This window comes from Petaurus breviceps, unplaced genomic scaffold (assembly GCF_028583685.1).
Source record: "Petaurus breviceps papuanus isolate PSGF00001 unplaced genomic scaffold, PetGlider_PUasm1.0 190, whole genome shotgun sequence".
Taxonomy (NCBI): Eukaryota; Metazoa; Chordata; class Mammalia; order Diprotodontia; family Petauridae; genus Petaurus; species Petaurus breviceps.
This window is the reverse complement of record NW_027185810.1, coordinates 6124439-6136719: the sequence shown is the minus strand read 5'-3', so window position 1 is coordinate 6136719 and position 12281 is coordinate 6124439.

Here is a 12281-nt window from a genome sequence, read left to right as displayed (position 1 = left end):
AGATAGATAGATAGATAGATAGATAGATAGATAGATAGATAGATAGAAAAAAGAAATAGATAATGATAAATGTACATATATAGAAATAAATACATACATATACAACATATTCCACATCAAATAAGTGAGATAATGACTCTAAGTTTTAAAACTATGCCAATCAATAAACATATATTGAGCACCTACTATGTCCCAGGTATTGTGCTAAGTGCAACATCCAAAGAAGCCTTCTCTTATCTTTAAATACTAAATGGTGATGGCTATGCAATGCCCCCAGACTTGCACAACCAGAAGAGATGTGCTTGAATAAGAAAACTTCCTCACTTCTTCCTGTCCTGGACAGCCAAAAAAAGAAGGGAAAAGAAAAAGTCATGCTACTGGTAGAAAATGTGGAAAAGCTTTCTGGAATCAACTCTGGATTTCACTGCTAAAGTAACATTAATTATAGGATTTTTTTTTCAAGTAATGTTGGAACTGCCCTACTAGTTTGTTTTTTATGTTGTAATAAACACTTGAACTAATGTTCTAGTAGAAGAGAGGATCTGCCACAAGAACTCGGGGATTATTCAGGAATTACATATGGATTCAGTAGCCTCCTGCTAGTGGTAGTTAAAGTGAAATATAGAATGTGGAGAAGGGAAGTGGGGAAGGGAACAAGTAGTTATTAATCAGTCAATAAACATTTATTAAGCACATACTATGTGTCAGTCACTGTGCTAAGCACTGGGCATTCAAAAAGAGGCAAAAGACAGTCCCTGCCCTCAAGGAGCTTGCAATCTAATGGAGGAGACAAGCTATAATGTATCATATATAGATAGCATGTGTGTGTATAGCATACATATACACGCACACATACACACGCACACATACATATATATACATACAAACATACAGGAAGTGATTGACTGAGGGAGGCACTAGAATTAAGAGGGGTTGGGAAAAATTTCCTATATAAGATGGGATTTTAGTTGGGATTTAAAGGAAGCTAGGAAATGGGGATGAGGAGGAAAAGCATTTCAGGCATGGGAGACAGAGAAAATGCGCCAATCTGAAAGATAGAGCATCTTGTTTCTGGAATAGCAAGGAAGTCAGTGTGAAAGAAGACTGGAAAAGTAGGAGGGGGCTAGGTTATGAAAGTCTTTAAACATCTATTAAGCACCTACTGTGTGCCAGGCACTGTTGATACAAGCCTGGGTAGTGCTGTTATTATCATCCCCATTTTACAGTTGAGGCAGAAAGAGGCAAAGTTACTTGCCTAGGGCCACACAGTTAGTGTCTGTTCATGGATTTGAACTCAGGTCTTCCTGACTGCAGACCCAGCACTCTATCCATTGCACCACACAGACTCCAACTATTCCTCAGCTGTTTAAAGTGCTGGGGGGAGGAGGGGGGATTACAGCTCCACTTGGTGGTGATTGTTTCCTTTTATAGACTATGTTTGTTGAAATTTCTATCAAAACTCTTGTCTTCTTTTAAGTCTATTAGTAACTGATATTGTCTTGTATTGCTGGTTGGTTAATTGGTATGGTTTGGTTTTTAAGGTTTTTTTTCTTTTGGAAGAAAATTTTACTCCTATACTCCCTACAAATAGATCTGACTATAAAAACAGAGAGAGCAACTAAGAAGATATGTTTGGATCCTCACTCTATGTAATATGAAATGGCTTGGCAGCCACCGCCATCTTAAAATTTATAATAGATTTTCTTTGTGCCAAAATGTATCTGAAAGTCCTTTGGGAACCCTAATTATGAAGATTATTGACAAGCTGTTTAGCAGAATAATGATTGCCCAAAAGAGCAGAAGGTAAGGTTAAAAACCAAAGAATCTGGAGAGACAAAAGGTGACCATAGAAGAAAGTAAGAGGAACTAAGTGATATTATAAAATCACTTGGCTGTTTCCATAAAACCTAAATGCTTTAAACTAAAATATTTAATTTTTTATATGTACATCTAACTTTTCATTTTTATTTATAAGTTATTTTTTAACTCGAATTTTCAAAATCCTTGCCAGGATAAAAACTAAATAACATTTTGTGGTTTATAGTCTACCAAGAAGACCAGAGAGTATCTTAATCAAATAGTATTGCTTTGTAGTAAGAATTCTGTCATGGGGGAAAAAAATCCTGATTTTCACAGTCAAAGCTAAAATTCAAGCCCAGGCAAGCAAGGCATTTGCTGAGAAGAGTATTTCATTTCAAATGGAGAGAATCCTTTGCATCTAAAGACCTATCACTGATCTTGCATTTTCAGGGTTTTTTTTAAGCCTGGTAATAAGTTGCATTTATCTAATCTTACCTTCTCTTATCTATTGCCCCTTGCAACAAGCGATAATGCATTTTTGAGAACTCTAGCTGGAGTTAGGACTTGAGTAGCTGTGGCAAAATAATGCTAGTAGACTTTAAAATACATTAGGGAAGGGGTTGTATTTTATCTAAATTCTCTCTATTCCATATTCTCTAGCACATGATAGGAGCATAATAAAATTGAGTTGAATTTAAGTTAACTGAATTGAATCAAACCTATGACCCTACACTTGTTAGTAAATTCATTAATATATGTAGGTTTCAAAGAAAGTTCACCATCCAGAGAAAAATTAGCAAATTGTAGTTGATATAACTTGAAAACACTGATTTATGTGATAAAGCTAAAAATTAAATTGTACCAGTATACGCAGCAGAGACAAATTATTTAAAATATAATTATGCTTCCATTTAGACTTCTTAAACTTTTTTTCAAACTAGGTATGCATTGTATTAGAACCATGAACATAAGTATACAGGCAGCTGGCTAGGTGACACAATCAATAGAGCACCTGACCTGGAAACAGGAAGACTTGAATTTAGTTCTGGCCTTAGACCCTAAAGGACCAGACCTGAACAAGTCACTTAATCTTCCTCTGTTTCATTACCTCAGTTGTAAAATGGGGATGATAATTAATAATAGCACCTACCTCCCAGGGTTGTTGTGAGGACCAAATACGATAATATTTGGAAAGTGCTTAGCACAGTGCCTGCCATAGTAGGCACTTAATAAGTAATTGTTCCCTATGCCCCACTCCCCCTTAGTATAAGGTGAAAGGAAATTCATCATACTTAAATGTAAACACTTTAATTTACTACAGACAGAAACCCCTACCTAAATTATAAGCCTTGTAGATAAAAGGGCAAACAGAAGAATAATCAACAATTTTGGTTATTATTGTTTTCTTGTTAGGAACATTAGTAAAAGCTAGATCTCTAGTTGTGATGTACATATAAATATGTGGCAAATAAGAAAAAAATCTAGGTTCTTGATGTTCTGAAAATAAAATTGTTTCAAGTATAACTTTTTAAAAAGAACAAGCAAATTAAGGGATTAAAAATGTAAGAGGTAAAAGGGAAGAAAATTATAAGAGAAAATACCTGAATTGGTATCAACATGTTAACTGAATGAAAAGAAAAAAGTATTTTAGAATAGTATCCATTTCTATACCAACAGAATAACAACATAAAAGTTAAAATTAGCCTTCTGTCAGTGAAGATAGATGGAGTGCAATAACACTCTCTTTACTTGATAACTGCTTTCACAGGGAATTCACAAACAGCATCACCTGGGAGAATGAAAAGTAGCTCTTCACAAAAATGATCAAAGATCCTTAATGTCAAAGGTAAGTAAATGTGTGGATACAGTGGTTGTTTTTGCCCCCAAATCAGAGAGTAGCCCTTGAATGTAAAATCAAAGCAGTAAAGATTAAGGGAAATGGAGGAAGAACATAACTCCTACTACACTTTTGAGGAGAATGTTTCAAGAACTTTGTTGTTGTTCAGACATAGCTGACTCTTCATGACCCCATTTGGGGCTTTCTTAGCAAAGATAATGGAGTGGTTTAACTTAGCATATCACAACTACTGGCTGACATGTAAATGGCTTTGGATATTTTTTCCACTCTTCAGTCCCTGTGGATGCTCCTTCACTAGAGTTCTTAAATGGTCTTGGTCCAAAATTATTATAACTAAACTCAACCTGAATATTGGCATTTTTATATGAGTCATATCACATTGAATCATTAGCATCCTATCCTCATTAAAATAGGGAAATGAGGATTTCTAGTTTTGTGAAAGGCACCCAAGAACTGCCAAAGTGGAAAAGAAAACACCTGATTGAGTTAAAAAAGGGATTGGTCAGAAGAGATTCAGTTTCATGTTCTATCCTCTTCTTCTCTTCTACTATGAGTATGGTAATTCCTATTTTACTTAGTGTAAATTTAGAATTTAAATTTAAATTCAGAATTTAAAAAAATAATTCAATCTTTTTCTCCTGGTTTGAAGGTAAACTGATTTCTGAGGAAATCCCTTAGTACAAATTGGAGGATGCCTCAAATAAGACTGGAAGGTTCAAGGCCAACACATGTGGTGGACCTGGAGATTACTGTCATCTCTCTTGCCCCCCCTCCCCAAATTATACCAATTTGACTTCATGACGGTTTACAACATTTATCTTCAAGGCACAGTTCTTAAAGATCCTGAGCACATCCACTTTAATCTCTACTTGATGAATTTTGTTGTTGAGTTGTTTCTCAGTTGTGTCTGACTCTGTGTCTCCATTTGGGTTGGGGTTTTTTGTTTTGTTTTTGGCAGAGATACTGAAATGGTTTGCTGTTTCCTTTTTCAGCTCATTTTACAGATGAGGAATTGAGGCAAACAAGGTTAAGTGACTTGCCCAGGGTCACACAGCTGGTCAGTGCCTGAGGCCAGATTTGAACTAGAGAAGATGAGTCTTCCTGACTCCAGGCCCAGTGTTCTATCCACTTCATGATCTAGCTGCCCACTTGCTGAATGGCCGAAGCTTAATCTCCAGCAACAATATGGAAAGCCTCTCTTTAAATGATCATTCTTGTCAGAGTCTACCAAAAGCATGGAGGTCAGGCAAGGCTCACCTTCCTCTGCATCTAACAGATGTAACAGGAATTTATTTTAGATTAGAAGTTTTTAAGTTCAGTCACAATTGCTGGGACCCATCAGATAGGAAAAATTCCCGATAGTTACCCTTTCTTTGATATCCATCTCTGGATAAGCACCTGCCTTCTTTCTAATTATGGCAAAAATCACTTTACTGGAAACATTTGGCAAAGACAGGAATACAGATGCCTGTGGATAGAAGGGCATCAGGAAGGGAAGTTGGGGAAGAAGGTGGCCTCTTGAAACTTCCATCAGCCTGGATCCTCCTCTCCATGATTCCCATAGAGGCAAAGAGTGTCTCTATCCTCTGACATCCCTCTCTTTGCTCCAATCTCTCTAATGCAAGCTCTCAGATTCTTTTCTTCCTCAATCCTGAGATAGTCTCTTCCTTTTAGATAAAGTACATAGGGTATGACCTAGGATCTTACACAAAGATTTTGAACAGTTCCTGTTCACATTAAGTTATTGTTTGATTCAATTTTTTTTCTGAAAATTTTTAAGGGCAAAAATATTATTTGCCCTTAGTCTAGGCATCACAACCAAAAGGGGTGGCATATGAAGGGAAAACTTTATCACAGTGGAATGCCCCAGAGATCAGTGTTTGGCCCTGTGCTATTTAGCATTTATCAATGACTTGGATAAAAATAGAAATGTTACGTTTAGCAAATTTGCAGAAGACATGAATATGGGAGGGATAGCTAACACATTAATGGATGGTAGAGGTGGGATCTAAAGAGAGCTTGACATCCCTGAATATTGGGCAGAATCGAGTAAGGTATAGTTTAATAGCTATAAATTTCATACATAGGTTAAAAAACATTAACTTCACAAGTATAGAATTGGGAAGGCCTGGTTAAACAGTGATCTGAAAAAGACCTAGGGATGTGACCCTAAGCAAATCCCTTAACCTCTTAGTATCCCAGTAATTCTCTAAGATTATATATTACTTAGCAGCTTTCAGCCTGCATTGATTAGGGACACTCTTTTTTCTTTTGCCTTTTGGAGGGCAATTGGGGTTATGTAACTTGCCCAAGGTTACACGGCTAGGTTTTTGTGTGGGTGTTAAGTATCTGGGGCTGGAACCGAACTCAGGGCCTCCTGACTCCGCCAACGCTTTACTCACTGCACCACCTAGCCGACCCCTGATTAAGGACACTCTTAATGGAAACTCCCTACACCAATGACATTGCAAGTCCAGTTAAAATTTTAGAAAAGAGGGAGAGATCTAGGGGAATTCCATGATTCAGTAGGAATCAAAGGTACATTATGTCAGCTAAAAAAGCCCATGTCATCTTGGGCTGCATCAAGAGAGGCATAGCTTCCAGGAAGAAAGGAGGTAGTAATTCATACATATAATCTGCTTAAAAATCCCTCTCCTTCACTCCATCTTCAGGAAGGGACAAAGTGTCTGCCTGTCTGCCAAGAATGTCACCCTTACCTTACACACACACTTACACACCTCATATTTTATTAGGTTCTTTTACAATACTTTCTAATTAAAGTTGATGTTCTTTATTTTATTTAAATTTCAACCATAGAGAAACATGTAGGATAGAAATATATGGAAATAGAAATAGTATGTGTTGCCCCAGGCTCTCTAACTTTCTGTTGATGAACAATGTTTATCAACAATGTTGTACAATGTGGTCATGAATATAGACTCAGCTTTCTTATAGTTCTTAGATCATGATAAAGATTAACACAGAAATTTCTAGGAGAAAGCCATTCAGTACAATGCAAGTATTTGTGGGTATGTGATGTTTGTAATAGGGTAGTTCACAAGTCAGGAAATACCTGAACTTCATAGATAACAAGTCCCCCAAGGAAAGCATAATTCCTCAATTCACCAGCAACCAATACAAGTAGAAGAAATGATAGTCCCAGAGCTGTAAGGAACTTCAGGGACCATCTAGTGTAACACCCCTATTTCCAGGTGAGGAAACTGAGGTCCAGGGAGATTAAGGCATTCTAACTCACACAGACTGTGTAAAGTGAAATTTGAACTCTGATCTTTATCCTCCAGAGGTAGTGCTCTTTCCATATAGTACAATGCATTTCCACTATTTCTTGCTACCTCTTTTTGTTTGTGGAACAGTTCCTAGAGAAGGCTATCCCTAAGTTGGTATAGTGTCTAATTTCCTCTGACCTAGTAAGAAAGCTATTCAGTCGTATAAAAAACATTTGAGAGTAAGAAATTCTTGACTCATTTCTAACTTCTGGTTTTGACCATCATTGTAATTTTTTAGTCTTTTGTTAATTCCCCAAAGGCATCCATCTCCAATTATCCTGATCTATATCTTGTGACTGGACCCAGAGAGAGTGAGGTTGGTGACTTTGCAGAGCCCTGCCTCACTTAAATTCAGTTCACTTGTACATTATGACATCACATTCCCAATGTCATGGTCCTCCTCAGGAACAAAGGAAAAACAGTAACAACAATTATCCAGAGAGAACAGTTATCTACCTGTGAATCACAGAACAATTTTGAGGGTTAGTTTCTATTTGCACAAGGCTTTGCAGACAACTATAGTATCTAAATACCCCTTATCTACTATGAAAAAGAAAAAAATAAAAGCCACTCCAAAGGTAATTAAATTGACTTGCCGTTTGTACAGTCAGCTTAGTGGCTTTTAAGACAACTTCTGAAAGCAAAGATATGGCTCCAAATGCAGTGCCCTCACTTAGGTGTCGAGCATGCATCTTAGAAAAAGAAGAAAGGTGGGCCAAAATATTTTTATCTATATAAAGGATGTCTTCAATGCAAATTTGCTCTCATTTAATAAATAAGTGCACTGGAACTTGCCTAGCGTATAACTATCCCTTCTTTGTCCCCATTAGATAAGGATAGAGATGGGTAATGGGTCTGTGATTTCATCCACATAGGGAACTTCTGGGTGAGGAAACTCCTTCTACTAATGCAGGTCAATACCTCTGCAATTTTCAGTCTCATAGAACCATCTAGAGTATTAAAAGGCTAAGTGACTGGCCCAGCCAGGTCACACACCAGTATGTGTCTGAGGTGGGAGTTTAGACAAAGGCTTTCCTGGCTTTGAAGTTGACTCTCTATAAACTATATGTACGTCTCCTCTCTCTTCTTTTTCCTTTCTTTTGTATTACATACTGTGTTATCCATTTTGATGATTCCATAATTGTACCTGACACCTTGTTGAATTACATGTTCAAGACTAGCTGGACTATTGTAAAAATCAATAATCCCTTCAAGTTGGCAGCTCCTTTCACAAAGCCTTGGTAAATGAAGTTATATCAGTGCGTCCATTACAAATCCTAGACACTGTTTCTTTCAGAGTCATGAGTCAATTCAGGATTCTTTGCCTCCTCACCTTTGAAAGAATCTAGATTCATGAATCTGTAAAAATTCAAAAAAAGGATCTCTCACCTAGCAAAAGTCAATAATACAGGGGCGGCCAGGTGGCACAGTGAGTGTGGCACAGTGAGTAAGAGCACCAGCCCCAGAGTCGGGATGACCTGGGTTAGAATCCGGGCTCTGATACTTAGCACCACACCCAGAAATAACTGGCCATGTAACCTTGAGCAAGTTACTTAACCCCAATTGCTTAAAAAAAAAGTCAATAATACAAAATTGAATTATTCTGTGCTTAGATTTAGGGGGAGTTTAATGGCAAAATCTTAAGTAAGAAAAAAAAAACAAAACAACCACCACCATTTGGTATCACTCATTTCCAAATATACCTCTCCCACCTCCTTCCCTCTCTAGAGCCATTCCTTGAAACAAAGAATAAAAGGACAGATGGAGTTTTTCAACAAAGCAAACTAACACATCAATTGAGTCGGATGGTATAGTATCCCATCTCTACACAGAAAAGTCACAGCAAAATCTCAACCAAATCTTAGCAAAGATCAAGAAAAATAAATTGTCAGTCTCATAGCATATCTACAATGAATATATACCTATTTGTTCAGTGCTATTACCCCTTGAAGCATCTGCAAACACTATAAAGCCCATGGTAAAAACAGAACTGGGGTCTTGGCTTAAAAGAAATGTTTTGATAACTGCACTTCAATATAATTGGTTTGTTTTGTAACTATACTTATTTTTTGTTTTTAAAAAAAAACTTATTCTGAGAAGGGGTCTATAGGTTTGATCAATCTACCAGAGGGGTCCAGGACACAAAAAGATCAAGAACCTCATTCTTACTTGCTTCTTAACTCTTCGGTGCTAGGGAATGTGAAGTGTTTTATGTTCCAAGGAAACATTACAATGGTTTAGAATGGAAAAATACATATTTATGGACTTGATATGAGAAAATGTGATAGGCAAAATGGGATTCCTTATGATGGGGATGCCCTGAGCGATGAGTTTCTCTTATATTGTCAGGCTAGCACAGAAGGGGGAAAAAGTAACATGCAGTAGATAAGAGCATGTGAAGTATCCTTCTGATCTTACCATGATACTAAAAGATAGATGTAGAACTTTAGGGCTAAAATTGGTCCCTTGCCACACAGCAGCTACTCAAAGTCAGTACCAGAAAAGTGAAGGAAAAGAAGATAGATAAAAGAGAAAAAAATGTGCCTTTAAGTTACACCTAAGGCTGTTAAGATATAAATCTAAATACTAACTTCTGCAAAGAAGTGTCAGGAACATTTAAAGTTGGTAATTGATAGAGTGGCTCGTATGAAAGTCTACCAAAGAATATCTGCATCCAAACAGGACCATCTAACAGCTGAGACTGGGGGAAAGAAGCCTTATGTTCATGGTACAGCTTGACATCCTCCCAGTGATGGTGAGAATGGCTTAGACCCAAACCAGTGCCCCAGAAGTATATAGGCTTAGGAACCCCACCGGTTCTTTTCATTGCTCCAATTCTAAGTCTTCCCAGAGGAGTCTGGGACTCTAATATTCTCTCTTGAGGTGGTGTACAGGCCCTCAAAGTCATAGAATCTCACCCGTCATCAAGTTGCACACTAACACTGATCAAGAATCACAGGTCTTGATTTAGAGTTGGAAGGACCCAGTGTTTGATGGAATGGAAAACATAAATTAACTAAGAAAAACATTCCTTATTTGATAAAAACTGCATGGAAAACTGGAAAGAAGCAGGGCAGAAACTAGGTTTAGATTAGCACTTTAAACAATTTTATTTTAATTATTATTAAAGGCCATAGTATTAAAAAAAAATAGAATAGAGAAAAAATTTAAAAATAGAGAGAAATAGAGAAAAATAAAGAGAAGTAAATTATATACTTCTCACAGCTAGGAGATGTGTTCTTAGCCAAACAAGATAGAGGCAATTATAAAAGATAAAATAGTTCACTTTGATGACATGAAACTGAAAGACTTCTGCACAGACAAAATTAATGCATTTAGGATGTGGTCAAATAAGAAAAATAATCTTTGTATTCAATTTATCTGGCAAAAGTTTATTATCTAATAAATATAGATAAGACTAATAGCCATTTCCCAGTTGATAAGTGACCAAAAGATATGAACAAATAGTTATCAAAGTAATTGCAAAATATTCACAACCACCTTTAAGAATAATCCAAGTCACTGATAATAAGAGACATGCAAATCAAAACAACGCTGAGGTTTCACCTCAAACCCTGCAAATTGGACAGATGACAAAAAATGACAACACTCATTTCTGAGGAAACTGAAGGCCAGAGAGGTGATTTGCTCTTGTGATAAGTGGCAAATGCGAGCCCAGGTTCTCTGCCTTAAAAGCCAATGAATGCTTTCTTCATGCTACTCTGTTTAACTACTAATAATATCTAGCTTTTTTTTTCTCAAACCCCAAGTGAAGGAGAAGCCAATGTCCCCAGGCAGCCCACTGAAATTATAAATAGCTCTTATAAACATAATAATAGCTCATATTAGATTTGCAAAGTGCTTTCCAGTATTAGGTTTACAAAGTATTATCTTATTGGATCCTGTGAGGTGGATGGTGTTTTTATCCTCATTTTACAGATTAAGAAATTGAAACCCAAAGGAGTTAAATGAGTTGCCCACAGTCACACTAAATTTGACTTCAAGTCTTCTTGAAGCCAAATCCAGTAATCTCTCTCCTACAACACAGTTACTTCAAGTATATGCATTTTTCCTTCTGTAGTATGGGCCCACTCTTGAAGGGTCAAGCCCGACACTTCGGCACCTCAGGGTTCTAGGGTGAACTGAAAAGCTTAGGGAGGCTCTTCCTCTACTTCCATCACCTTAAATCCTTACTGTCTGTGTTCCCATTTGGTTAGAAAGTTCATGATGAGCACCCCAGGTCCACTTAATCATTTAACATCTGCTTTAAAGCTATAGTAAGAACAAAATACAAACATTTCCATTGGGCGGCTAGGTGGCGCAGTGAGTAAAGCGCTGGCCCCGGAGTCAGGAGGACCTGGGTTCGGATCCGGCCTCAGACACTAAACATACACACTCACACAAAACCTAGCCGTGTAACCTTGGGCAAGTTACTTAACCCCAATTGCCCTCCAAAAAACAAAAAACAAAAAAAAACCATTTCCATCAATACCTGCAGGGCAGACTCTCCCGCTACCACTACCTTGATCTCTGCCAAAATTTAGTTCAGTTCCTACAATGTTCCCATTTCTTTCAGATGATCTTCCTATAGTATGACCTCCATTCACCTCACCAATCTAGATGCCTCCTCTAGACATTAAGTTGTCCATGTGCCTCCTAAAATACAGTCCTCAGAATTGAAAACACTGACTAGGACAACCTATAGGAACACTATGCCTTTATTAATGCACCCCAAGATTTCATTCACTTTTTGGTTGCCATGATACATTTTTTGATTCATATTGAGCTTGTAATCCACCAAAATAGCAGTTATTTTAAAATGAAATGCTGACTAGTCATGCTTCCCCAGTCTTGTACTTATGAAGTTGCTTTTCTTTCATGCAATTGTAGGTAAAGGTGACAAAGCTGCCAGGTGGCACCTGTTCTCTTTATGGGTCTCAGGATTGTTGTGCAGTTGTTCCATTATGTATGACTTTTTATGACTCCATAGATTTTGTCCATAGAGTTTTCTTGGCAAAGATCCTGGAGTAGTTTGTCATTTCCTTCTTCAGGGTTTCCCTATTTTATAGATGGGAAACTGAGACAAATAGGGGTTACTTGCCTGAGATCACACTAGTAAGTGTATGAGACCAGATTTGAACTTAGCTCTTCCTGTCTCCAGGACAGTTCTCTATCCATTGTACCACCTAGCTGCCTAGTTCTTGAGGCACCCTAAGCTAGATCTAGGACCTCATCTTACACTGGTGCACATCCTATTCCTGTGTGCTGTAGTAGGCCATGTGGCATACCCCTGGCCTGACCCTGTCCCTCGTGTCAGCAGACCCGTCTCCCTGTGT